The sequence below is a fragment of the Aethalodelphis obliquidens genome, unplaced genomic scaffold (assembly GCF_003676395.1).
Source record: "Aethalodelphis obliquidens isolate GAN/ISIS:26980383/991018 unplaced genomic scaffold, ASM367639v1 scaffold32, whole genome shotgun sequence".
Classification (NCBI taxonomy): domain Eukaryota; kingdom Metazoa; phylum Chordata; class Mammalia; order Artiodactyla; family Delphinidae; genus Aethalodelphis; species Aethalodelphis obliquidens.
Window position 1 is genome coordinate 4,965,487 of NW_020837976.1, and position 25,864 is coordinate 4,991,350.

Sequence of the window (25,864 nt, forward strand, 5' to 3'; positions counted from 1 at the left end):
TGAAAAACTGAAACCATTTTCACTAAGATCAGGAATAAGACAAGGTTGCCCACTCTCACCACTATTATTCTACATAGTTTTGGAAGTTTTAGCCATGGCAATCAGAGAAGAAAAAGAAATAAATGGAATCCAAATAGGAAAAGAAGAAGTAAAGCTGTCACTGTTTGCAGATGACATGAGACTATACATAGAGAATCCTAAAGAAGCTACCAGAGAACTACTAGAGCTAATCAATGAATTTGGTAGAGTAGCAAGATACAAAATTAATGCACAGAAATCTCTTGCATTCCTATACACTAATGATGAAAAATCTGAAAGAGAAATTAAGGAAACACTCCCATTTATGATTGCAACAAAAAGAATAAAATATCTAGGAATAAACCTACCTAAGGAGACAAAAGACCTGTACTCAGGAAACTATGAGACATGGATGAAAAAAATTAAAGATGATATAACCTGATGGAGACACATACCATGTTCTCAGATTGGAAGAATCAATATTGTGAAAATGATTATACTACCCAAAGCAATCTACAGATTCAATGCAATCTCTATCAAATTACCAATGGCATTTTTTACAGAACTAGAATAAAAAATCTTAAAAATTGTATGGAGATACAAAAGACCCCAAATATCCAACGCAGTCTTGAAGGAAAAAAAAGGAGGTGAAGGAATTAGACTCCTTGCCTTCAGACTATACTACAAAGCTACAGTAATCAAGACAATATCGTACTGGCACAAAAACAGAAATATAGATCAGTGGAACAGGATAGAAAGCCCAGAGATAAACCCACGCACCTATGGTCAACTAATCTATGACAAAGGAGGCAAGAATATACAATGGAGAAAAGACAAGTCTCTTCAATAAGTGGTGCTGGGAAAAGTGGACAGCTACATGTAAAAGAATGAAATTAGAACACTCCCTAACACCATACACAAAAATAAATTCAAAATGGATTAAAGGTCTAAATGTAAGGCCAGACACTATAAAACTCTTAGAGAAAATCACAGGCAGAACACTCTATGACATAAATCACAGCAAGATCCTTTTTGACCCACCTCCTAGAGAAAGGGAAATAAAAACAAAAATAAACAAATGGGACCTAATGAAACTTAAAAGCTCTTGCACAGCAAAGGAAACCATAAACAAGACGAAAAGACAACCCTCAGAATGGGAGAAAATATTTGCAAACAAAGAAACTGACAAAGGATTCATCTCCCAAATATACAAGCAGCTCATGCAGCTCAATATCAGAAAAACAAACAATCCAATCCACAATTGGGCAGAAGACCTAAATAGACATTTCTCCAAAGAAGATATACAGACGGTCAACAAGCACATGAAAAGGATGCTCAACATCACTAATCATTAGAGAAATGCAAATCAAAATTACAATGCGGTATCACCTCACACTGGTCAGAATGGCCATCATCAAAAAGTCTACAAAGAATAAATGCTGGAGAGGGTGTGGAGAAAAGGGAACCCTCTTGCACTGTTGGTGGCAATGCAAATCGATACAGCCACTATGGAGACCAGTATGCAGGTTCCTTAAGAAACTACAAATAGAACTACCATATGACCCAGCAATCCCACTACTGGACATATACCTGGAGAAAACCATAATTCAAAAAGAGTCATGTACCACAATGTTCACTGCAGCACTATTTACAATAGCCAGGACATGGAAGCAACCTAAGTGTCCATCGACAGATGAATGGATAAAGAAGATGTGGCACATATATACAATGGAATTCCTCAGCCATAAAAAGAAACAAAATTGAGTTATTTGTAGTGAGGTGGATGGACCTAGAGTCTGTCATACAGAGTGAAGTAAGTCAGAAAGAGACAAACAAATACCGTATGTTAACACATATATATGGAATCTAAAAAAAAAAAAGGTTTTGAAGAACCTAGGGGCAGGACAGGAATAAAGACGCAGACGTAGAGAATGGACTTGAGGACACGGGGAAAGGGAAGGGTATGCTGGGACGAAGTGAGAGAGTCACATGGACATATATACACTACCAAATGTAAAATAGATAGCTAGTGGGAAGCAGCTGTATAGCACAGGGAGATCAGCTCTGTGCTTTGTGACCACCTAGAGGGGTGGGATAAGGAGGGTGGGAGGGAGACACAAGAGGGAGGGGATATGGGGATATATGTATATGTATAGCTGATTCACTTTGTGATACAGCAGAAACTAACACACCATTGTAAAGCCATTATACTCTAATAAAGATGTTTAAAAAAACCTATAATTATAACAGGAACAATTTCCCACGTCATTAATTGTACTCACTGTACATTTTTAATGACTGTGTACTGTTCCATTGTGTGTACAAACCATAACTTGTTCAACAAGTCATCCACTATTAGAAGTCTAAAAAAAATATTTGCCAGTTTTTTTTCTGTAGACGATATTCCATTAACTATCCTTATGTTTAAATCTCTGTCTGTGTCTGTCTAAATACTTGAATCAAAGAATGATCCAGTATTAAAACATTTTTTAAGATTCTTAATAGGTATTGCCAAATACTTTATCCCAAACAAGCTTTGTTCACTAAGGAAAGATGTACCTGGTTCAATTATCAAGGTCTAATGTACCGGGCCAATTTGGTACGAAGGATATTGCCGTAATTTTGCATAACTTCATGAGGTGTGTCTAGTGTACTAGGAGTAAACCAAAATAAAACAGCTTTGCAGCTGACAGTGGTAACTCTCCAGTGCTCACCCACATCTTAGATGGATGTTTTAATCACAACTTCAACCTCTCAAAAATGGTGTTAATATTTTACATTGCTTTTTTTTTTTTTTTTTTTTTTTTTGCGGTACGCGGGCCTCTCACTGTTGTGGTCTCCCCCGTTGAGGAGCACAGGCTCCGGACGCGCAGGCTCAGCGGCCCAGCCGCTCCGCGGCATGTGGGATCTTCCCGGACCGCGGCACGAACACGTGCCTGCATCGGCAGGCGGACTCTCAACCACTGCACCACCAGGGAAGCCCTAGATTGCATTTTTAATCACTATCTTTCATTTAGGGATATTTCTCCACTAATTACCTCTTAGTGTTACAATTTTCTGTATCTCCTCACTGTCAAGACCTTTCACAAGAGCAAACAGTTTTATTAGAAGAAAGACTTGGGAAATTTCCTTGTTCATCCTAATGCACACAGCATTCTGGACCCACCTGAGGAATTGTTAATGTCTTTCAGGAGACAATATATTCTCTCAGCCTTCATCCACCCATCCTAACATCTCCCTTCAGATGCAAAGCAATCTGAAAATTAGGAAGAACATTTTATTGTGTGTGTGGTCTTTTTTTAAATGCTAGCAGTGGATGTCATTTTGTCCCTTGATTTTGTGACTTAAAAATCCATCTTTTGTGTAAATATACTATAAGGCAATTAGTGATCGATATTTTTTTTTTTCAGGGACACTAAAGCAGCAGACAGACTGCTACTCAGGGTTCCAGGTGGATCGGCATGGAGTGTGGATTTGAACCTACAGTCTCCACATTTCCAACTCCAGTCCTGGCAGTCCAGCTACCCACCCCTCTCCAAGATGATCTATGCCCTTATGTGGAAACTTTGATGAATAGCGACAGCTCAAGCACTAAACAGGAACCTCAAATCAATAAACATATTAGGACAGGGTGCTCACAAATTGGTAGCCATTTAATTCCCCTGCTATTAATTTTCTCTCTTCCAGACATGAGCTGGGGTGCAGCGTGTGAACCTGTTAAACCACAGCTGCAGTTTGCCCTTGAAAATACCTCAGTGGGCCAAGGAGGTAGTACTTCAGGCCATCTGCTCAGTGGGTTTTTATTACAAAAATCAGGAAAAAACTCTTATTTCTCTAATTGGTATTTACTGGCTGAAAGGAAGACTTTATGTCATTCTATTTTGTAAAAAAAACTTTTTATTATAGATATTTTCAAATATTCGCAAATACTGAGATAATATAATAAACCTCTATATGACTATCACTCATTTTAAACCTCTTTTTCCCACTTATGCCTTCAGTTTAAAGGATCCTCGTTGATTTTCTGGGAACAATGGGCCCTTCTTGGTAGTGGCAGTACAAAGATCACGATAAGAGCATTTGTCATGGGGTTGTATCCTGAGATACAACCATCCAATCAATTTGCTAAAATGAAACACCCGAGGCTCCTTATTGACTTCCGACATCCAATCCTTCAGCCAGTGCTGTTGGCTCTTCCTCCAAAGTAAATCTCCTATTGGCCCACTTCCTTCACCTCTGTTGCACCTTTGCCAGTATAAATTCTCATCGTCTTTACTACCCTGATTACTGCAATATAATGTCCTCCCTGCTTCTATTCTTGTCTCCTAGCTCCACCATAATCCATGCCCCACTAGGCAATTCAAGCAATCATGTCATCCTCCTGCTTACAACCCACCAATGCCTTCTACTTTTGTCACTACCCCTTCCACTAATCCATGTGGCCAGTATTATCTTTTACAAACATAAATAGACCGAGTCATTTCATTTCTAAACACCCTCCAGTGGCTTCCTATTGCACTTAAAGTTCAGACTCCTTGGCTTGCAGTTTCAACATGACCTGGCCATACTTACCTCTCAGAAGTAAATTTCCTATCTATTTTCATTTTGCTTACTATGCTCCAGCTACACTAGCTTTCCTTCAGCTCCTGGACCATGCCAAGCTTTGCACTTGTTTCCCATCCCCAGTCCTACCCGAGATCTCCACTGTTAACTCCTTCCTGTCACCCAAGAATAAAACCAAATATCACTTCCTTCAGAAGGCTTTCTTTGTCATCTGAACTAAACTAGTTCCCCAGACCCAAGACCTTATTACCTATGAAACTATCTTATATCATATGCTTATTATCTTTCCATCCACTATAGTAACAGCTCTGCAAAAGAAGAAAGCTTTTTCACCACTGTATCTTGAATTTCTGGAACAGAGTATGTCATGGAAACTCTATAAAAATTTGTTGAAAGAAAGAATGGACGAATGAATGAATATAACAAAAGGGAACTTTAGAATCTTATTGTAAGAATAGTATAGGGTCACATTTACTTTTCTGAATGAGAAAGGTAAACTTAATAACAAGAGAAAGCAGAATTACAAAAACTCCTTGAGGGCTTTGGTAGCTTGTGATGGACCACTGAAAATGCAATGGAAGAATTGCCTCATCAGAGACAAAGCCAATAGTATGGGTTAGCAAAGACTGAAAGGCTCATTTACTCCTTAGATAATATCCTCTCCCTGCCTCCGTCTCTGCCTAAAATCCCTGCCATTAGATTAGTGACTTTGGGTGAAACGTGCCCAGTGGTCCCTTGAGTCCAGAGGCCGTATCTACTACCTCCTAGTAACTTCCCAAGCTCTTAATGCAGTTCTATTTTAAAACCACTTTCTCACTCCCTAACTCCTAACAGTATTTCTTCTACTCCCCATCATTCTAATGAAATTGATCTCTCCATATTTTTATTGGTATTCTAATTCTCAACTCAAATTCTCAGTCTTTATTCCCTTTGGCCCTATCCTCATTCCCCACTGCTGACAGCTTCCTTCTTGTGGAAACTCTTTATTCCTGTGACTTTCACGGCACTAAACTTCTGGTTCTCTTTCTGCTGCTATAGACTCCTTGTTCCTATGGACTGAATCTGTGTCCTTGACATTCTCCAAGGTTTACATCTTAGCCTTCTGCTTTACTCTATTCTATATTAGAGAGTATATAATTACAGTGTGAAGTCATCTATTTGGATAGCCTACCACTGAGTCCAAATCTTTAAATTGAGCTAATCTTTCCTCCAGAACCAGCTTTCCTTCCAGATTTCCCTATTTGCAATGTTATATTTATTCATTCACTTAAAAAAAAAAAGCTTAAAAAAAACCATCCTGAATTCTCCCTCTTCTCCCAACCTCTCCCACCAGAAACATTCAATGTTTTTAAATTTTATTGATTTGTCATGTAAGTCCCTTTCTATTATCATTAGTATCAATTAATCCTCCCATTTCCATTCTCTTACCTGCTCTGGAAAATCCAGTCAAGTTCATCTTGGAACATGCTTTGTCCACACCACTGTATGGCTCAAAAGCCATCTTGGACTCCCACTGACTATTCAATAAACTCTGAACTCCTTGGCTTAAGATAAAGCCGACCTAAATTTTGTTTTTTTCCTTTCACTAATGCCACTTTCCACTGCTCCTGACATAAAACTTCGGCTCCTACTGAACACTTTGATCTCTGACTGCTATCCTCCCTTGATATGTGCTAAAGTCTTGACACAATAAGGGGGAAAGGACCTTGACTACTATAAATTATTAACTGTCTAAATCTGTGCTGTCCAATATGGTAGCCACCAGCCAGCCATATGTAACTTCTCAGCTACTGTGGCTATTGGGAATGAAGAACTGAATTATTGATTTTAATTTAATTTAAAGAAAATACAGTTATTGGGAAACTCTTAAGCATATTTGGGACAACTTGGGTATGCAAATCCACTTTTTTCAACTGCAAATTTTATGAAATCTAAATACAGATCGAGTATTTGTGATGAAATTTTAGAGGCCAAATTAAGATGTGCTATAAGTGTACAGTACACATCAGAGTTTGAAAACTTAATGTGAAAATGGGAATGCAAAATATCTTGTGAAAATATTTTGTATTGATTACATGTTGAAATCATACCCTTTTGAATATTCAGGGTTAAATAAAATATATTATTAATATTAATTTACTTCTTTTGTTTTACTTTTTGCAACATCACAACTAGAAAATTTTAAAGTACACATGTGGCTCATATAATACATCTTCTGGATGGTGCTCTTTTAGGTATCATCTTTGTAAAAAATGTCCTCATAGCCATAAAGACTTCCAAGGCCCAGCCCCAACTGAATGAATAATAATCTCTAGGAGAAGGTCCTGGAGTTGGTATCTTTCATAAATGCTCCAGGAGATTCTATTCATGAGACAAATTTGGGAAACCGTAACTAAGTGATGGTCTCTATCTCTACCATAGCTTGTGTTGTCTTCATCACTCAGTAGATTCCTTTAACACATGCTGTCTCTTGCTATCATTCTGTGTTGCACATGTATATTCCCAACTAGACAGCACTCAGGAAAAAAAATCAATGTAATTATTATAACTAACATGTATTAAGTGCTAATAAGGTACCAAGCACCCTGTCAGGGGCTCTATGTTTATTTTCTCATTTAATTTAATAATAGCACCTATAGAGCAGTGAGGTGGTTGTTGGTTTATCCTCACTGCACAGAGAAGACAGGGTTTTAGGTCACACAGCTACTTCCTGATGGAGCCAAGATCTGGACTTGTTCTGTCCAACTTGAAGGCCTCCCTTCTACATGATACAGCCTAGGTGCCTAGCGTGGGATGCTTGACAAATGAGACTGATGGTAACACTCAGCACCCCCAAAAGAAAGATGGGGGTACTCAGTAAGTGCTGGAGGTGCCTTCGCATACAGGAAGCGTGTGAAGAGGCAGGAATGTGCTTGCCTCGTTCGTTCTCAAGTGAAACGCATGTCCCTTGTCAACGGAGCCACTGCTGTGATTTACAAGGCACTGGTTTCTGATGAGGTGCTCCCTGTCTCCAGAACTCGGTAATAGGAGCACCTGTTCCAGAGCCCCAGAGGGTGCAATTGGAGCTCTGCGTGAGGGGACTGTTCGGGGCCATGCGACATTAGAGAGAGCCGTGCTGCCGTTGTCAGCGGGCCAAGAAGTAGACCAGCTGAAGCCATGATGCCAAGGAACATTCTGTTCAGGCTGTGTGGATGTTAAGATTCCCAGAAAGAGAAAGAAACGTTGTGGTGGAAGCTGAAGCAAGAGTTACCAGGTTTGTACAAGGCATTTAGCTTTAAGTTGTTATAAAAAAGAAAATAATTGTGAAAGCAGAGAGAAATCTGCAGCTGCTCGGGGCTATTCATACCATAAGAGATCCCACCAGGCCCTCTTTATTGTTGCAGTTTTGGCAAATTATTTTCTTATCACACACCACCTCCTCACTTCTGTCCCTGGATAAGCACTTAGGCTCATAAAGCTGTGGGTCAGCCACAGTTGAGCAGCCAGCCCACGGAACAGCCGGCTGTGGGGAGCTCTGGGGCCTGCGCCTCTGAAAAGCAGCAACTGGAGTCCATAAAAAGCTGGCCTGGCTGGTCCATTAGTGGCCCCGGGTCTGGGCCTCTGGCCTGGATCACCCATCCCCCTTGGGAGAGCCTCACCTGTAGGGATGGCCGAGCTGCGAGGGCCAAACAAGGGGCCACCATCCGGGGTGCTGAGCCCCTGGTGGCTTCGAGGGCAAGGGGCAGGTGCATGACCTGGCGCTCAGCTGCGAGGGGCTGGCTAGCCACGGGGAGAGGGGCCTGGTGCCCACCGCACATGTGCACTGGACAAATGCTCTGGCTTCTCCGGCGTGGGCAGAGAGCATGCCGCTCCCATTACCCCGGCCCATTAGGGAAGCAACTGGAAAAAAATCACTTAGTAATTTGGACAGGAGTGAGGCTGCAGAATGGCTCGTGTCTCTGTGACAGCCTGCCACGTACGGATTAAAGGGAAGGCTTATAACAAATTTTCATTACCCCCAAGTAAAAAAGCAACAGCAGGCAAAGCAAGGGCTTTGAGGCTAAGAGGTGGGGCCGGAAATCCACCCAGAAGACCACAAAGGAGGCTTAGCAAAACAAATCAGTCACTCTCTCAGTCACTTCCACTTGCCCAGCGCAGCGCATGCAAATGACAATCAGACCTGTCAGTCTGTCAGGCTTTGGCCTTGAGCTCCTTGCCTCTTACGTGCACCAAAATACAACCCGCTGGGCTCTCCTCCTGCCCAATGCCCTTCCTCACCTGCCCTCAACAGCCTATGCTTGGCAGGAAAACCCACCCCCAACCTGGGAGGCAGTAACAGCAGGACTTGGTAAAGGGAAGTGACCAGGGGTTTGCAAACTGCACCAGGGTCTTTGCACTTTGCTTTGCTTCCAGCTTTAGTTAACACAGGGGAAAAATCCAACCTCAGATTCAGAAAGGCAAAGGGCTCCGGGGCTCCCAGGTGCTCAGGTTCTTCGGTGCTCCCCCTCCCCAATTCAGGCTCTACGAGAGAATCCTGGACACCCACTAAGCACAGACCCCAGATCAAACCTCCACCTCTGAATATCCTACACAGACCCCATGGCCCACTCCTGCTCTAATGAGTCTGGCTGCCCACAGAGCTGTAAAATACATTGAGCCTTTGACCTTATTAAAGACAACCACACAAATACTGTCTTTTCCTGGCCTAGGTGTGTGTCCACAGGTACCCTTAGCACGTTTACCATGGCGGAAAAAATGAAGTGTTGTGGGGAGTTGCAGGCAGGATGCTGAATAAGACCAGGGCTGGAAGAGAGAGTCTTTCCATTCCATGGTTTCTTAAAACCCCCGTCTTCCATTATCAACAGCTTCAAAAACACATGTTATTAAACATCTGGGTTTTCGTGACATCCAAGACTGCCCAGAGAATGGAATAAATGGGATTCGGGGGCGGGGGGGGTCTAACGATGGTTCCCCTTGGGGATGGCTAGTGTTGACAGCTAAAGGACAGAGTCCAGTCACAGACTCAAGGATACCGAGGCAGGGCCCCACTCTTACCATTTCTATTTGTATGAAATTAAACAAACTAGTTTGGAAATAAATAGCACATATGTGAAAATGTATAAAAGTTGTTTTAGTCTCCCTAATGTGACATATATTATGTCAAGGATTTGTGATGTCTGTGGTGCATGCACACAGGTAACTGTTCAGAGTTCAGAGGAGGACTATCCCTTAACAGCCAAGTGGCCAGAAAATGATTCACTAAGGACAGGAATAAAGATCTGATGAGCATTTACTGTGCACCAAGCCCCTTAGAGAAGTTGTCTTTTTGCATGGTAAACTGAGGCCCCAAAAGTTTTCCTCACGTGCTGAAGGCCCTGAAGTCAGAGAGGGACAGAGCCAGGAGGAAGAGTGCAGTTTGTGTAGGAGGGTTGGCAGGAGACAACCACAGGGCCAAGGCACAGAGACAGAAAATCCAGTTCTGCAGCTGAGCTCCTCCTCTGTCCCAGGCACTGGCCCAGGCGCCAGAGGACAGAAGGATGCAGAAGACATGGGATTCTCCTTTAAGGAGCTTGAGACCAAGAGCTATCAGGGGCACCACCATCATAAAACTCCAGGATGAAGAGTAGAGGGTTATCACAGAAGGATGATATGATAATTGGGATGGGGAAAACTAGATTTGAGAGGCAGCAGTAGGCTGGCTTGACTAAGGCACCAGCCAGAAATTTCTCTCTCTGTGCCCAAGGGTCCCAAGCCAGTGTTAAGGGGACTGAATACTGGCCTTTTCAATTTCCCCTAGTTTTTTTCAGTCCCATAGACTATAGTCACGGCAGAAAGGAATGGGAGGTAGGACTAAAGTTAAGAATTCTTGAAACAACCCAAGTGTCCTTTGGCAAATGAAAATGTGAGTATTTATATTCAATGGGATGTTATGCAGCTCTAAAAAAGAGAGAAATCCTGCCAATTGCAACAACATGGATGGACCTGGAGAGCATCACACTAAGTGAAATAGGTCAGACAGAGAAAAACAAACACCAAGTGATCTCACGTATATGTGGAATCTAAAAAAAGCATAAAAATAAAAACAGAACTCATAGATACAGAGAACAGATAGGCAGTCACCAGAGGTGGAGGTTGTGTGGGGCAGGATAGGTGAAATGGGTAAAGGTGGTCAAAATATGCAAACTTCCAGTTATAAGGTAAATAAGTCCTGGGGATGTCATGTACAGCAAGGTGACTATAGTTAACAATACTGTATTGTATATCTGAAAGTTGCTAAGAGAGCAGATCTTAAAAGTTCTCATCACAGAGAAAAAAAAACTGTAATTTTGTGTGGTGATGGATATTTACTAGACTTGTGGTGATCATTTCACAATATAAACAAATATTGAATCATTATGTTGTACACCTGAAACTAATATAATTATGTCAATTATATCTCAATTAAAAATAAATACATAAATATGGAGGAAAAAATAATTCTTTTCAGGCATGTGCTACATTTTCACTAGGAAAATCGTACCATTCCCTGTTCTTCCTGAGGTTTACCTTCTCCCTGGACAGATGAGAAAAGTACTAGGAAGTAAGCTGACATGAGTTAAGAGGTAAGACTTTGTACTTTTACAAGGCATAGATTGCTTTATGGAGAATTTCAGACCTAAAGACATCTTTGTTACTTTCATCCTGACCTGGTCTTCTTTGTTCATGGGCACTGGTTTTGGTCCAGGGTAGAGGGAGAGGGCCTGACATTGGTGATACATTGGTCACCCAGAGAATATACACTGACATTTTTACAAATAATCTGCAGGCCTTGGATTTTTAGGATAAACCATTCATTTGCATAGTCATTGCTTTTACGACACCTCTCTCCCTATTCTGAGCAATACTAAATAAAAAGATGAATGAAGTAAAACTTACAGAACATCTTGAATTTCAGAGCCCAAGAGTGCTCTATGGCTAAAACTACATAGAGAAGAGCAAAGACTCTGTAATCCAGTATTCAATGTCTTGGAGAAGTTCATAAATAATTATAAGGTGTGGGTGGTAGCATTCTTCCACAAAGTGCCCCAACATGTATTAGTTCATTCACTCCTTTTTACCACCTAAACTAGGTGTGCAATGTTCTCCCCATTTTGGGTCCAGGATGACAACATGACTTGCCCATTGCCGTATAGTTGATAAATGTCAACATATGAACCTAGGGGTTTTTTGTTTTTAAATAAAATAATTATTCTATTGTCTGAGTTTCAATATTCACCAAGCATTGAATACTACTTTCTTTTATCCTTACAATTACCTACACAGTAGATTATCATCATCCTTGATTTACAGCTGAGAAATGGAAACCCTGAGAGGGAACATGACTTGCCCAAAGTTGAGCAGCTCACGTGGGACCTAGGATATGGTAGGATATGCATGTTCTCCCCGGAGTGAGAGTCCTTAAGGAGAAAAAAGGCCGACTGCCTTTTATAAACATATAAACCTGGGGCTTCAGTTTCTAAGTCCAAGGTTCTTTCCACCAAAACCTGTTGAATCACAAATACTCCACAGTGTCAACGTAGAAATCTCTTTCTACACTAAAATGTTCGCAAGCGTCTGATTTACTTTGCCATTGTTTAACTCTCCATTAAACAAAACTCTAGTATCAATGAAACAAAAAGGGACAAGAGTATTACTTGGGTTATTTGGACAAAAAAGAAAATTCTACATCAAGTAATTCAGGGGCAAAAATTCTGAACTTTTCAAGAAATCACTCCACATTTCCACCTCCCATTGTTAAGAGACCCCGTACTTAAAGAATGTCCCATGGCCAGGGCAGAGCTGTGTCTAAAGCTGAAGTCTTTAATGGCCAGGCAAATGCTGAAGCCCTGGAACACCCTGAATTCAGGAGGAAGAGGAGGAAAGGGATGCCCAAACTCAACACTTACTTGTTTTCAATGCAATAACGTGAAGCAGTTTGTTGTGACATCTCTCGATAAGGGCTGTACTGAGATCACTGTTCTGTCAGACTTAGGCTGGGAAGTAGTTAGAAAAATCTAACTGTATAAATGGATTTTCGGTGAGATGTCAGAAGAGACTTCTTTCTTTCATGAGATAATCCTGATTTAAAATTCACAAAGCAATGTTTCTCAAAGTGTGGTCTGCACACCATTTTGACAAGCATCACTTAAGGTCCTACTTAAAAATGCAGATCCCTCGGTCCCGCTATAGTCTCACTGAATCAGAATCTCTAGGGTGGAGCCCCAGAACCTGCATTTAACAAGCTCTCCAGGTGATCTGTACGCACACTGAAGTTTGTGAACCGTCATTCTAAACAAAACAAACCACTCCCATATCCACCACTGCTCCTTTTAAACAGGGACTCTGCCCAGCTACAATAATAAAATAAAATTTGTACTTTCCCCAGGACACAGAACTGCTCCCCAAGGAAAGCAGCTGGCAGATACTCCTGCTGACGGGTGCCGGCCCTGGCTACAGCAGTTATTTCCAGGCAATGGACAATTCTTCCAGCCCCAATGAAACTTAAGCTTAAAATAACAACGATGGTTTTGTGCAACAGCAATGAACCTTTAAATTCATCATTCCCCCAAATCATATGGACTGCTTAATGCCATCAGATCCAATAGCGCCACCTCTAAGCAAGTGGGCCTTTGGTTTAATCTCAAACACCGTGTCGGAGAGAGTCAAAATAATATCATAGGGCTGACTTCATTTTGCTTTTTCTGAACTATTTCCGACTCACTTCACCACTAAGCCTAGGTGCTCTACTGCTGACCCCCATCCTTTCCTATTCACTTCTTTTAGATTCTTCTTCCTCAAGTACTTTTCCAAACTCAGTCCCAATGAGCATGCTAGGATCTTAGAAAACATGCAGACCTTCAGAGCCTAATGGGAGATGCCTAAAGCAACTAAGGAAAACAGTTATTCATGTCTCCAAATCCCAGAAGGAAAAAAAAAAATCACAGCAAAGTAAACAGATATGTAAATAACATAAAGAATATATCAACATTTATCAGTTTGATGTACAACAAAACACAATTAAATATTTATTATAGACACTAGTGAATTCTGGCTTCTCCTTAGTTAGGGGCTATGGTCAAGAACACCTGGGAGTCCCTTTTCCCTCAGCTCACCCCACCACCGCTTTCTGTCTGGCCCACAAAAGGCCAGAAGCACACTTTCTCTGCAGAGAAGGAAAACCTACTGGGGCATTTCTTCTTTACAACCAAATGCAAAACTGCCTGCTGTGTAAATAGATGGAACTAAGAGCCTAAGTGACACCATTCTCAACGCTGGAGACATTAACCCTAAGTTTTCTCAGCAATGCACTGGGATTCTCGGAGGCAAAAAGAACCTCACGAGGCCCTCTGCAAAAGTAGAGCAACCATGTTCTACCAGTGAGCTCAGATCCGTACACTCCAGTTCAACCACTGACCGGAGACGGCGTGCAGTGTCAGCAGGAAAGCAAGGATCCAGGTGGAAGGCAAACGGTGTTGGGCTGAGTGAATTCAACTGACCAAGAGAAATTGGCTTGTGGCTTTTCTCATTTGAACGCTCTTCCTTGCCTACTGTTAATAGCAAGAGACCACTCTTATTTCCCAGGTAATTGCTACGTTTTGTCACTTGTTCATGAGGCTTGCACAGCCTGACATTTCTGACTCTCCCATTTTCCATACAAATGGAGGCCCTCATGGCTTCTCACATCAGGCCTTCCTGTTTCTTCACCTGTCTCCTTCCTCTGTGGCCACTTGACTCCCTTTGTGGCACTCATAGTACTATAAATGGTCTCTGTTACCTAGAAAAGACCACACTGGAACCTGCTCTTTCTCAGTTTTCCTGACTCCTTTGCCCCCACCACCATCTTTTGCAGTGTTTCTGCTGGAAAAAAAAAAATCCTGCCAAATTGCAAGGGGACAAGTAAAATAATGGGTCTAATCCTCCTGGCTAAGGGAGGCGCATCCTAGCAAAGCATGAGGAGGAGAGAGGATAAGTAACGATTCTGTACTGTATACTTGAAAGTTGCTAGGAGAGTAGATCTTACATGTTCTCATCATAACAACACCACCAACAAAAGGGTAACAAAAGGTGAATGAGGTATTAACTAACTTTATCGTGGTGAACAATTCGCAATATATATGTGTATCATCAAGTTATACACCCTAAACGTATGCAGTGTTATATGTCAGTTATATCTTAATAAAGCTGGGGAAAAAAATAAAGAGAGGGGCCACGAGGGTAATTCGCCTTCACCTCCATTTCTGCCCCCCAGTAAAGCTGCCCAAGGTGAGCTTACATAGGCTCTCTTCTGACAGCCTTCTCACCGCATAGACTGGGAAGAGTTGGGTTCAGTGTAAATAAATGATAAGGGGTCAGCTGAAGCATTATATTGTACAAAATGGTCCCCTAGTGGCAGGAAAGCATGAGTGTCCCTCCAAAGCGCTAACTTACAGTTGGGGGTGGGACTTCACTCTGAGAACACTGGGCTCCAAAAATCTAAACCTTGATAAAAGACGTCAGCAAGACAAGAAGTTGGAAAGAGAAGGGTAATTATTGCGTTTTAGTCATGTAGGAGTACTTCATTCTGGTGGACATTAACTCAGTCATTTCTAGCAAGCCAGAGGATGAAAAAGGCAAGGATGAAAGAAGAGAGAGCCAAAGAAAAGAAAAAAAGACACAGAGGAAGAGGCACGAAAAGAAAGAGCAAGTGACATGTATAGTATTTTTTATTTGTCCTGACTGCATTTGAAATTTCTGAGTTGCAAAAATTGAATTCCCCATGTCTCAAAGCCCCTCCAGGTGGTTGAAAACAGTCACCATCTGCCTCCCAGAGGAAGATGATCCTTGGCTTTTATCAGCTACAGTAAACTCTATTTTAGAATATATTTGTTATAAGTATCAGAATTCTCTCCCTGGAATTACATTTTCAAGATCTATGTATCTCTATCTTTTGCAAAGGTACAATAAAAGACCATGTTAAAAAAATAAACATTTGTGTGCTTAAACTTTATTTTTTATCTCCGAAATTTAACTGCCTAGATCCACATAAGAACGCTAAAAACTTGAAGCTCTTTGAGGGCAATAGTTTTAAGTAGCTGTAGCAGTAGCCTTCCTCTCAGAACTTTATCAAAGTATTTGCTTGATAATAGAAATGACATTTTACAATATGATGAGCCAAAGAATTAAATGTTGCTTGATAATAAAACATTAAGTAAATGTCCATATTCTTTTATATTTTCACATATATATTTAAACTATCATATCTAGTCTAAAAATTTAGAATATATAGATATATACAAAAAAGAAGAAAATTCTCACATAATTTCACCTTCCAGACATAACTATTCCTAACATGTTGGGGTCCATATATATGTATATACACATATATGTAATTTCTTGAAGTAAAATGAATCATTGCCCACATACTATTTGTCACATGATTTTTTTCCATTTAACAATATAGTTTTCCATGGATCTCTTTCCATTTCATTAATTATTATATAAAATCCTAAAAATTATTTTTAATAAGTGTATATGTTCCATTATGTGGGCTATCAAATTTACCCAATTTGTCCAATTTATGATCAGGTATTTTTATTGGTTCCAATTACTCGTATTTGAAACAATGCTAAGATGAACATTTTCAGAGCTAAATCTTTGTGTACATTCATGATTATTTTCTAATTCTATTAAATGGAATTATGAGATCAAAGGATTCAGCCTTTTAAAGTTGACTGTCTCATGTTGCCTACCTAATTTCCTGAAAGCATCTATCAATTTACTCTACTACCAGCAGTGCGCATACACATATATTCAAAGTAAGTGGTCAAATAGCAGATTCCACCCAAAGACAGGTAATTTTATCTTTCTGACCCCAATACACATTTGTCATAGATAGTAACAATCTCAGCAATATGATCATAAAGATTTTTACTGGTTAGGTTGCAATGATAATGAAGATTAACATGTTTTATTAACCAAAGATCTTTCTGTAAATACAAAGTTGATATCTGAGGATTGCTATAATCACAAACAATAAACATAAGAATGGAGATTACATAATTTTATGATCGACTTTTGTAGGCATAGAATAGAGAGGTCTTACGTGCAGGTGGCCTAAGGAGAAGACCAAGAACAGAAAACCATACTCAATGCTCAGTCATTCATTCATTGGTTCTTTCTTTCAGCATTTATTGACTATCCCTGTTTTCACCATACGTGTTAGTTTCCATGGAAGCTCAAAACAGAGAGAAATTCAAAAATCTAGTTCTTATAATAGGCCACATATTTCCCAGAAATCTCTTCAAAAATTCAGAAGTTTCTAATAGTTGTCCAAAATGGCAACTGATCATTTTACAGAACCAAATTAGCAAAGCACATAACTGATTAATCAACTGATTTATACAACTATACACCAGTGCCTAAGTGTATAAGCAGTTCTCATACTCAAGGCACAGCAAATATTTACTATGAGATGGTCTCTGCTCTTAGTAGCTTCAGAGCTAATGTAAAAGACTTGGCAATAAACACATAAAACTTTAAATAGCAATCCATGGTACAGAAAGAAAAGGCCACTGAAGAGAGATTCAGCTGAGTGAAAGGACTGGTTTTGCTCTTGACTGCAGTGGTTGCAAGTAGAACTTGGGCTGTGTCTTAATGGATGGTGGAATGCAGATGATGAAGGAGAGCCCACAGGTAGGAAATCAGCCTCAGAAGCCCGGCAGCAAGACACACTGGGGAGGAGGAGAATGAGAACTCCAGAACAACCTTGCTGGAGTGGAGAGTTCAGTGCTAGGAAGAGAAAAAACATGCTGGAAAACAGCTGAAGCCAGATTGTTGCACATGATGAAAGCAAGGCTAAGGCTGTCGGACTCCATCCTAAGGCAATGGGTAACCAGAGAAGATCTTAGAGGAAGAAGGTGCAGGTGGGGACAGGACTGTATGAAGACCAGTCACTACAGAGAGCTAGTTGAGATGCGGTGGAGAGGGAGAGAGACTAACATTAAGAGGCCAGTTTGGAGACTGTGGCAATGATCCAGGTGTGAAGTAATTAGGTGATGGAAATCAGGTAGATACAATGAGATGGAAACGTGGAGGAATTTCAAATATCAGAACAGCTGAGTTTTAGGGGGTTGTGGAGGCTTTTGTCCTTGGTCACCCTTCCTTCATATGATCAACTGAAAAACACAAGGGATGGCGGCAGATTGCTTCTCTGTCCCTGCCAGTGTTTATTCTCCTCTGTCCCCTGACTTGGAGTCAATACTTACATTAGACAACTATAAAGCCAAACGTGGATTACAGTAACCCTTGTTGGGGATATTTTCAACATAATTACTAAAAGCTACCTTACATATTAAAAAGGGGCAATTCTCCTTCATGAACACATGCATTACATATAAATTTACATACTATGGTGTATTTTGGTATTGTGATTCACATATTGTACCTCCTAACATTGTAGGAAGTAAAGCTCTTATTAAATATCCTATGCCTAGAAAATGTTAGGATAATTTGCAGAAAATATTTCAAAGTCTCTCTAAATGGCTCAGAAGCATTTACAACTTAGGAAAGACTACATCTTGCTGAAAAGCATGAATTGTCTACTCTCTTTTTTTAATGAGAATTTAAGACTGTTTATTAAAAAAGAAATAAATATTCCATTTCAGCTCATTTGGCTTCATCTGCTATTAAATCCTACATATACCCAAGGGTTACACTGATGTACTTAAATATTGTTTCTGCATTGAGACGGCCTAATGAGGCAATTAGTGGAACTCCTTAGATAGCTGGACCAAACACTTTTCGGCAGAAAAGGTCCACTCAAACAACAATGCAAAGTGCTTACCCTCCCTGCCCACTTCTATTTGACAGTGTGTCTTAGACAAGGCGAGTGGTGATTTTGGAAGGCAGACAAAAACCATGCACTTTGCACAGATGGATAAAGAGGTAGCTTGAGGCCAGTGTGTATGGAAACCATGTAAAAAAAGCAGAGTGTTGAAGGACAGAACCTTCTCCTTTCTCGTTGAATTACTAGCTTTGTGTTGTTGCTCTAATCCAAACCTTCCCAAACCGTAGTCTTTAAGAAACCCCGTCTTTTTGTTGCTGTTGTTGCTCTCTAATTATTTACTTTCTTTAAATATAAATTATTACCTTTCTTTAAATTGATTCAAAACTTTTAGTGAATTTTATTTTAAAGTAAACTATATATAACTACCATAAATGGAAAATCAGAATCACTTGACACAAACAGAAGATAACAATAAAAAGAAGTTCCATGACACTAAAACCATGTTATTGTGCTGTTGCAGTACTATTTTCTGGCAAAGCTTGGAGGCTGAGATGTTTTCTTTTTGTTGCAAGGTGAAATTAGCAACAGCTAGGGAAGTTTTAAAGTCATTTCAGCACCAGATAGAGAACTTCTCCTTGACTCCATCATGAACAGTGAAAGAGAATTGAAAATAAAATAGCTTCTGCCCAGCGTGATTTTATTGATTGATGTATTCATTGATTTATATTTAACAAACATACATAGCACTCACCAGGTGTCAGGCTTGTTTCTAACTAATTTATAACCATGAACTCATCTAGTCCTCATAATGACCCTGTGAGGTAGTACTATCGTTATCCCCAGTTTACAGAGGAGGAAACTGAGGTGCAAAGAGGTTAAGTGATTTGCTCAAAGTCACACGGTTAAAAAGTAGCAAAGCCAGTATGCAAACCCAGGCGTTTTCACTGGTTGTCTCAGCACCACTGCACACTGCCCGTGCGGGAGTGGGACTCAGTGCTGTGAAGTCATGGTCACACGCTACCTAACACTCCAGCGTGTGTCACGTAAACCATCAGCCCATACTGTTGCTCTTCTTGGATGATTAGCATTGATGTACTTGAATGGTTACTTGAAGTTTTAATATTAACATATCGTTATTTTTAAATTACATTAATTTAATATTTACTAACATATTAGCGAATAATAGTAATATATTTTTCTCCCCCGGAAGGAAATGTTTTGTATCCCTTGGAATCAATCATTCAACCTAATCGGTGCTCTATTAATGATTTAATGACACTCATTGTACTCATATGTAGACCAGTGTTTCCATAAAAGTAATATCAATAAAATTTCATGCACACAAAAAAGGAGTTTCCAGAGAAGATGAAGGTAAAGACAGAGGATCAAGCCATACATGTAATAAAATGTTGCCTCTCAAATATTTTGTATGTGATTTGGTAACAAGACAAAGTAATAAACCAGCTGTTACTTAGAACTAATTACATTGGCAAATACCATTATGTGACTTTACAAAGGAGAAAACTGAGCATCAGAAAGGGTAATTTGTCCAAGGTTGTATAATCCCTATTTGTGATTGGAACTCAGGGCTGCCTGAATCCAAGGACTGCACTTCATAAGATCGCCACCTCAAAGGTACGGAAGGGTTAAATGTGAATTTATCTATGAGAAAATCTAAATGTAGCATCATATATGCTTTTTAAAATTGTGGTGAAAACATAGCAAGATATCTAATCTCTGACACAATTTTAAGTGCACAATACAGTATTGTTAACTATAAGCATAACGTCATATAACAGATCTCTAGAACTTTTTCATCTTGCATGACTGAAACTTTATACCCATTAAACAGCAACTCCCCATTCCCCCTCCCTCCGACGCCTGGCAATCATCATTTTACTCTCTGACTCTATGAATTCAACTACCTTATACATGTGGAATCATGCAATTTTGGGGGATAAATATCCTGAAATAGGATTGATGGATCATATGGAGTTTTATTTTTAATTTTTTGAGGAACCTGCATACTGATTTCCATAGTGGCTGTACCAACTTACATTCCCACCAACAGTGCACAAATGTTCCCTTTTCTCCATATCCTAGCCAACATTTGTTTCACATTGATTGATTCTCATATTTCAGGCCATCCTTGTATCCTAAGGATAAATACAAACCCTTAGTTTTGTTGATTTTTTTTCTATTATTTTCTATTCTCCATTTACTTCTGCTCTAATCTTAATCATTTATTTCTGTTAAATTTGAACTTATTCTTTTTTTTCTAATGGTGTACTGCTAGGTTGTTTTTTGAGTTCTTTCTTTTTTTTTAAATGCAGGCATTGGGCACTATAAACTTCACTCTTAGGACTGCTTTTGCTGCATCCCATGTTTTGATATGTTGTATTTTCAATTTTATTTGTTTCAAGATATTTTACAATTTTCCTTTTGGTTATTTCTTTGAACATTTAGTTATTCAAGAGTGTTGTTTAATTTGCATGTTTGTGAATTTACTACTTTTCTTTCTGCTATTAATTTCTAGCTTCATTTCATTGTGGTTGGGAATATACTTGGTATGATTTTAATCTTAAATTTGTCAAGACTTATTTTGTGACTTAACATGTGATGTGCTCTGGAGAATGTTCTGTGTGCACTTGAGAAGAATGTGTATTCTTCTGCTGTTGGGTGTAATGGTCTATATACGCCTGTTAGATCCATTTGGTTTATAATGTTGTTCAAGTCTGCTGTTTCTTTATTGATTTTCTGTTTGGATAGTCTATCCATTATTGGAAGTGGAGTACTGAAATCTCCTACACCATTGTATTACTGTCTATTTCTCCCTTCAGTTCTTTATATATGTGGGTACACTGATGTGGGGTGCAAATATATTTATAATCATTATGTCTTCCTAGTGAACTAACCCTTTTATTCTTAAAGTTTTTCTTTGTCTTTTTTGACAGTTTTTGACGTAAAGTCCATTTTGTCTGATATGAGTATGGGCACCCCCTTCTCTCTTTTGATTATCATTTGCATGGAACATCTTTTTTCCATCCATCCCTTTTCAGCCCATGTATGTCTTTAATCTACAAGATCTCTTGTAGACAGCAAATAGTTGGATCATTTTTAATCCATTAAGTTATTCTCTGTCTTTTGATGGAAACTTTAATCCATTTACATTAAAAGTAGTTGTTGATAGGGTATGACTTACTTTTGCCATTTTGTTACTTGTTTTCTTTCTGTCTTATATCTTTTTTTGTTACTCTCTTCCTCTCTTGATGTATTCCTCTGTATTTTGTTGATTTTTTTTTGTAGTGACATGCTTTGATTCCTTTCTCATTTTCTTTTGTATATCTTCTATAGGTATTTTCTTTGTAGTTGCCATCAGTGTTACATGAAACATCTTATAGTAATAATCTATTTTAAGCTGATGACAAATTGACTTCAAATGAACACACTCTACACTTTTACTTCTCTACACACACACACACACACACACACACACACAAGCACACACTTCAAGTTATTGGTGTCACAAATTACTCCTTTTTATTTTGGCATCCATTAACATTTTTATAGTTATAGTCATTTTTCATGTATCTGTCTTTTAACTTCTATACAAGAATTAAAAGTGATTTACATACCATCAAAACAGTGTTACAATATTCTGTATTCTTCTGTATATTTATCTTTACCTGCAAGCAAGTTTCATTTGTTTCTGTGTTGCTGTTTAGTGCCCTTTCACTTCAACTTGAAGGATTTTATCATTTCTTGTAAGGTAGATCTAATGGTGATGAACTCCCTCAGCTTTTGTTTATTTGAAAATTTTTTATTTCTCCTTCAATTTTGAAGGATAATTTTGCCAGACATAGTGTGCTTCGTTTGTAGGGCTTTTTTCTTCCAGTACTTTGAATATATCATCACACTCCCTTCTGGCTTGCAAATCTTCTGCTGAGAAATCCACACATAGTCTTATGTTGATTCCCCTTGGATGTGGTAAACACTTTTCTCTTGCTGCTTTCAAAATTCTTTGTGCCTTTCACTTTTGACAATTTGATTATAACATGTCTCACTGAGGATTTCTTTGGGTGTATCTTAGTTGTAGACCATTAAGTTTGTTAAATATGAATGTCCATTCTTTCCCCAGATTTTGGTACTTTCCAGCCATTGTATCTTTAAATGAGCTTTCTGTCCCTTTCTCTCTCTCTTCTCCTTCTAGGACTCCCATAATGTGCATATCAGTCCTTTTGATGGTGCCCCATAAGTCCTTATAGGCTTTTTTTCATTTTTTTTTTTTCTTTTTGTTCCTCTGACTGGATAATTTCAAATGATGTGTCTTTGAGTTTGCTGATTCTTTCTTCTGCTTGATCAAGTCTGCTATTGAACCCCTCTAGTGAATTTTTCACCTGAGTTATTGTATTCTTAAGCTCCAAATTTTCTGTTTCATTCTTTTTTATACTCTTTGCTAATATTCTCATTTTGTTCATGTATCATTTTCTTAAGCTCACAGGACGTCTTTGTGTTTAATTCTTTGTCAAGTAATTCACATATATCCATTTCTTTAGGATCATTTCTGGAGGTGTAGTTTGTCCCTTTTGGGGGGCCATTTTCCCCTGCTTCTTCATGTGTCTCAAAACTTGGTGTTGGCATCTGCACATCTGAAAAAACAGCCACTTTTCCCAGTCTTTATGGACTGGTTTCCTATGTGGCAAGACCCTCACCAATCAGCCTGGCTAGAGATTCTGGGGGCCTGTAAAACCCTTTTGGGAGTGATGCATCTTCTCTGGGCTTTTGCCTATAATTTCTCAATTAGAAAGGCTTGCCACAATTTCTTATTCATGTGCTCCTAATGCCTTGCTCCCTCTAGTGTCTATCTGTGGCACTGCAAATTATCTGCTTCTACAGCAGTAAGCCACCCCCACTCTCCCTTGTTCTCAGAAGCCACCAGGCATTCAAAGTATGCCAACTCTGTGTCAGCACCCCAAGTCAGGCAATACAGATACCAGCCACTCAGGCAGCTCTCTGAAAAGCCAGAACATTGAATGCACATTCCACTTGTCTCTTCCCCCGCAAGGAAGAAGTCACTAGATGGCGTGTTCCCTTCTGGCACTGAGCTGTGCTGGCTTGGGGGAGGGGTTGACATGGGTAAGTGAAATTACTCTTTGTACTGTTTCACTGTAGCTATTCTCCTACTTTGTATTCACCTGGGGTACTATAACCTCTTAACTGGATTCTAGAAATCTCATAACTATATTTTGGTCCATATATAGTTTTTAAAGTGGTGTTTCTATGGGAGAGTGAGGGCTGGGACTTCCACAATCTTGCTGACATCACTCTTGTGTGTGTGTGTGTGTGTGTGTAGTACTTTGACTGGAATTATTTAAAAATAAATTGTGTACTGCAATAACACCAAGAAAATATTATAGGTTGAACTGATTCTAAATGCAGCAAGAAAGTTTGGATGGACTCCAAAATGGATGTCTCCTTCCCCAGTCTCCTCCAGATCCACATTTACAGTTGGTTATCTAGATCTCCTGTGACTCAGATGACTATCACTGGTTGAGTAAAATAACTTGACTCACTAAAATGCAAACAAAACTCAATTTTATACTTCCATTACACCACCCCTGCAAATCCATTCAACCAACCCCTCTAACTTGTTGAAATCTTGAGTAAGTCATAAAGCTTTTCCCATCACTTTCAAATATTATCAAATAATCTCAATTTTCAAATAATAAAATAGCCAATCCAGCCTAATTTTAAAACTTCCAACTCCAACTCAATTTATAACATCACCCCCTCCTCCATCTGAGGTCTGATACAGGTCAAGGAACCTGAATTGGGAGAAGGACATGGATGATTTCACCCTGTCCCCATTTTCCCACCTTGCTTTATCACTGGTTCCGCTTTCATTATGCACCTCTGACTCCACAGAAATGGAGCAGTGGACAGTAAAGAGATAAGGGGCAAAACTGTGTTACCTTTGGAATCTGGTGTTGGGGGCTGCTTTCTGTATTCTGCTGGAGACCCTCCACCATCACTGGGGACCTACCACCTCAGTTCTCTTGACATGGGCAATATCTCTTTCTGTGGGCTGGTTATGATTTCCCCTCCACCTCTGACTTCCAGTGGTTGCACACATATACCACACTTCCACTGGGGAGTCCCCTTGCCCATTCTGACAATCCTCAACTTTCTTCCGACCTATAGAAAACATCATAGAGCTTTGAAATGTCAGAAGCCACATTTCTTGGCTTTACCACCAGCAGACCCCATGAACTTTGAACTTTTTAGACATTCCAGATCCTGCATCTCTCAAATTCCATGGTGGCATGGAATTTACCATGGAATTTACAACTTACCATGCTCTCTAAATGGTTCTCTTGAAGTCCTCCTCATCAGCTTGAGGTGAGGACAGGGTAGCTTCCCCCCTCCCTTACTGAGGTGGAGAGGGGGAGGCATGTAGCACACTGATCACTGTCTTTTAAAAAATTCTCACCACCAGCCTTTTCAAACTCCGGATAAATTCATGGCTTTGAAAAATCCAAATATAAAATTCATTATAAAACTCCCTCAGCAAACTAGGAATAGAAGGGAACATCCTCAAACTGATAAAGAACATCTACCCAAAAATCATACTTAATGGAAAATAACAGAATGTTTTTCCTTAAGATTGGGAATAAGGCACAATGTCTGTTCTCACCACTCCTATCTGACATAGTACTAGAAGTCTTAGCCAGTGTAATAAGGCAAGAAATGGAAATAAAAATCACATAGATTAGAAAGTAAAACTGAAACGGTCGCAATTGCATACAATATAGAAAATCCTGAGGAATCTACAAACAAACAAAAACTCCTAGGACTGATGAGTAAGTTTAACAAGGATGCATAAAAAGTCAACCACATTTCTATATGGTAGAAACGAACAACTGGAAACTGAAATTGAAAACACAATGCAATTTGCAATCACTCCAAGAAAAATAAAACACTTAGGTATAAAACTAATAAAATGTGCACATGATCTGTATATTGAAACTATAAAATGCTAATGAAAATAATAAAAGAAGGTCTCAATAGGTGGGCAGAATCACTGTGTGCATGAATTGGAAAACTCAACAAATTGCCATAAAATTTCTAGGAAGATTCTTTTTAGACATAGACAAAATAATTCTAAAATTTATGTGGAAAAGTAAGGAACTAGAATACCCAAAACAATTTTGAAAAAGAAGAATAAAGTTAGAGGAATCTCACTACCTCCATACTACCTCTATAGTACCTTGAGATGTACTATATAGCAACAGTATGCAAGACAGTGTAGTATTAGGAGAGGGATAGAAACATAGATCCATAGAACAGAATACAGAATCAAGAAATAGACCCAAACAAGTATAGCCAACTGAATTTTGACAAAGATGCAAAAGCAACTCAATGGATGAAGGATAACCTTTTCAACAAATGATTCTGGACTATTTGGACAATGATAGGCAGAAAAGAAAAAAAGAAAGAAAAAGAAACTTGACCCGAGCCTCA